Source organism: Arachis duranensis, chromosome 3 (assembly GCF_000817695.3).
Source record: "Arachis duranensis cultivar V14167 chromosome 3, aradu.V14167.gnm2.J7QH, whole genome shotgun sequence".
NCBI lineage: Eukaryota > Viridiplantae > Streptophyta > Magnoliopsida > Fabales > Fabaceae > Arachis > Arachis duranensis.
Genome location: NC_029774.3, coordinates 85763572 through 85767719, shown reverse-complemented (window position 1 = coordinate 85767719; position 4148 = coordinate 85763572).

The window sequence follows — 4148 nt, the reverse complement described above, 5'->3', positions numbered from 1 at the left end:
GTTTACAGAATATGAGTAAACTAAGATAATTGGTGCAGAAATCCACTTCTGGGGCCCGCTTGGTGTGTGCTGGGGCTGAGACTAAAGCTATCCACGAGCTGAGGCTTTTCTTGGAGTTGAACTCCAAGTTATAACGTGTTTTGGGTGTTCAACTCCGGATCATGACGTGTTTCTGGCGTTTAACTCCAGACAGCAGCATGTACTTGGCGTTCAACGCCAAGTTACGTCATCTATCTTCGCGCAAAGTATGGACTATTATATATTGCTGGAAAAATCCATTCCGAGTGCAGGGAGGTTAGGATCCAACAGCATCAGCAGTCCTTTTTCAGCCTAACTCAGATTTTTGCTCAGCTCCCTCAATTTCAGCCAGAAATTACCTGAAATCACAGAAAAACACACAAACTCATAGTAAAGTCCAGAAATATGATTTTTGCCTAAAAACTAATAATATTCTACTAAAAACTAATTAAAACATACTAAAATCTACATGAAATTACCCCCAAAAAGCTTATAAAATATCCGCTCATCACAACACCAAACTTAAACTGTTGCTTGTCCTCAAGCGACTAGATAAATAAAATAGGATTAAAAGAAATTAAGAAGTAATAATATTTTAGAGTTTTTAAGTGGAGCTCAGATTCTTATTAGATGAGCGGGGCTTGTAGCTTTTTGTTTCTGAACAGTTTTGGCATCTCCCTTTATCCTTTGAAATTCAGAATGATTGGTATCCATAGGAACTCAGAACTCAGATAGTATTATTGATTCTCCTAGTGTAGTATGTTGATTCTTGAACACAGTTACTTTATGAGTCTTGGCCATGGCCCTAAGCACTTTGTTTTCCAGTATTACCACCAGATACATAAATGCCACAAACACATGACTAGGTGAACCTTTTCAGATTGTGACTCAGCTTTGCTAAAGTCCCCAGTTAGAGGTGTCCAGAGCTCTTAAGCACACTCTTTTTGCCTTGGATCACGACTTTAACCACTCAGTCTCAAATTTTTCACTTGGACCTGCATGCCACAAGCACATGGTTAGGGATAGCTTGATTTAGCCGCTTAGGCCTGGAACTATTTCCTTAGGCCCTCCTATCCACTGATGCTCAAAGCCTTGGATCCTTTTCACCCTTGCCTTTTGGTTTTAAGGGCTGTTGGCTTTTATTCCCTTTTCTTGATCCAATGATTTCTTGTAAAAAATTTTTTTCACTGCTTTTTCTTGCTTCAAGAATCAAATTCATGATTTTTCAGATCATCAATAATATTTTTCGTGCTCCTCATTCTTTTAGGAGCCAATATTCATAAAATTCAAGATAAAAATTATGCATTGTTCAAGCATTCATTCAAAGAACAAAAAGTGTTGCCACCACATATAGTTAATTATAATTTTTATTATTAAGAACTCGAAAAAAATAAATTACTTCTTTATTCTAATTATCTACTATTTTATTCATGCCTGATGATGATGAGAAAAATAAATTATAACTTAATTGGAAATAAAACCAGAATAGATATGCTAATTACTACTACTACTACTATATATATCTCCTAAGGTAAATTTCTATAATAACACTATCACAGAGTTAAAGCTAAAATTAGAACTCAACAACCTGTGTTTTGGTGCCCTTGCTCTTCCTGTTCCTTAAGCAGTTTGCAAATCATGCTACTTTGATTGTTCTGTTCTTCCTTTATTTGGTTCATAGCTTCTTGTAGTTTGGAAATAGATGCTTCAATATGTTCCCAATATTCGAATTGAGGAAGTTCTGGGAGGACTTCCTGTGCTCTCCTCTTGATTGGATCATCCTGCAGCTGTTGTTTGTCCATTGATATTCTAGTGATTGGCCTTTCAACTGAGATATACTCTGTTATTCCCATCTTCACTCCAGCATCTCTGCAGAGCATAGAAATTAGGCTTGGATAGGCCAATCTGGCATCCTTGGAATTTCTGTTTGCTATTTTGTATAGTTCACACGAGATCAGTTGATGGACTTCTACTTCTTTTCCCAACATGATGCAGTGAATCATCACTACTCTTTTAATGGTAACTTCAGAACGGTTGCTGGTGGGCAATATGGAATGCCCAATGAAATCCAGCCAGCCTATGGCTACTAGTTTGAGATCTTCTCTTTTGAGTTGATTTGGGATGCCAGTCGTGCTGGTGGTCCACCTGGCTTTGGGGATGCATATATCCTCTAGAATCTTGTCCAAACCTTTATTTACCCTCATCATTCTCCTATTAAAGGAGTCTGGGTCATCTTTCAGTTGAAGGAGCTTAAAGATCTCCCTGATTTTGTCAGGATGGGTATGAACAATCTTTCCTCTGACTAAGGTCCGATGGTCATAGAGAACAGCTCCAATTATTCTTTGCCTGTCTGTCTGCCATAGATTAGCATAGAACTCCTGAACCATGTTCCTTCCCACTTTCGTTTCAGGATTGGCTAGGATTTCCTAGTTCCTGTTTCGAATTTGCTCTTGGATCTCTGGATATTCATCTTCCTTCAGGTCAAATTTGACTTCCGAGATCACTGATTCAGATCAAACTTGACTTCCGGGATCACTGATCTGTGACTCATTATTTTGTAGTAGTGGTCTGAATGTTCTTTAGTTAAGAACTTCCCTTGATTCCAAAGTGGCTTTGGAATATTCTCTTTCTTGCCTCTTGGGTTGGGTTGTTTTCCTTTAGGGGCCATGATCAAAGTGAGAATGTTTTTGTGATCACGGATAAGCACACCAAACTTAGAGGTTTGCTTGTCCTCAAGCAAAAGAAAAGAGAGAAGAGGAATAGGAGGAGAGCAAGTGTGGAATGGTGGATGATAAGAGGAGCGCCAAGAGTGGATATAAAGGGAGGGGGTGGGTATTCGAAAATAAGAAAAAGATATAAGATAGAAGATATGGTTTATAAAAGATAAATATGACAAGAAAATGATATAATTTAAAAATATATGAATGATATTTGAAAATAAATTTGAAATTTATAATTTGAAAAAGATTTTAAAAGATAATTAAGTTGGGAAAGAGCTTGGAAGAAGAGTTGGATTGGATTGAAAATCAATTGTCTTTATGGATTAAGATGCATGTAAAATCTTGAAGTAGGGATTTTAGAAATTAGAGATTTTAGAAATTAGGATTAAAATTTTTGAAATTGAAGGATGATATTTGGAAACATGTTTATGCAAGAAATCATGAATTAAAACATAAAAATTAGAAAATTTTTGAAGAAAAACGAATTTTACCTCCTCCCCATCATCTTGGCGTTAAACGCCCAAACGCTGCATGTTTTGGGCGTTTAACGCCCAATTGATGCTTCTCCTGGGCGTTCAATGCCCAGCTGTTGCTTCTTGCTGGTGTTGAATGCTAGGAAGTCCTTTGTCACTGGGCGTTTTTCTGAACGCCCAGGATGCTGTCAATCTGGCGTTAAACGCCCAGAAGGTGCTTCTTTCTGGCGTTCAACGCCCAGAAGATGCTCCTTTCTGGTGTTTAACGCCCAGATGGCTACCCTTACTGGCGTTGAACGCCCAGTGGATGCTTCTATTGGGCGTTCAACGCCCAAAGCGTTTCTCACTGGCTTTTTCCACGCTAGTGAGCTTCCAGATTCCCCTGTAACTTTGTGAACTTAAACAATTGTTATTTTACCTTTTGAAGATACTTGGACACATACCTGTAAAGAAAAGGAAATTTATTTAATTAGTAAATAAGCTTTGTAAATGGCTGGGTTGCCTCCCAGCAAGCGCTTCTTTATCGTCATTAGCTGGACTATAACTGAGATTTAATCAAGCCTCAGTTTTGAGCATTCTTGCTCAAAATTGCCTTCAAGATAATGTTTAACTCTCTGTCCATTAACAATGAACTTTTTGTTAGATTCATTATCCTGAAGCTCTACGTATCCATATGGTGATACACTTGTAATTACATATGGACCTCTCCACCGGGATTTTAATTTCCCAGGGAATAATTTGAGCCTAGAATTAAATAGCAGAACTTTCTGCCCCGGCTCAAAGACTCTGGATGACAATTTCTTATCATGCCATCTTTTCGCTTTCTCTTTGTATATTTTTGCATTCTCGAAAGCATTGAGTCTAAATTCCTCTAGCTCATTTAGCTGGAGTAAACGTTTTTCTCCAGCTAACTTGGCATCAAGGTTCAGGAATCTGG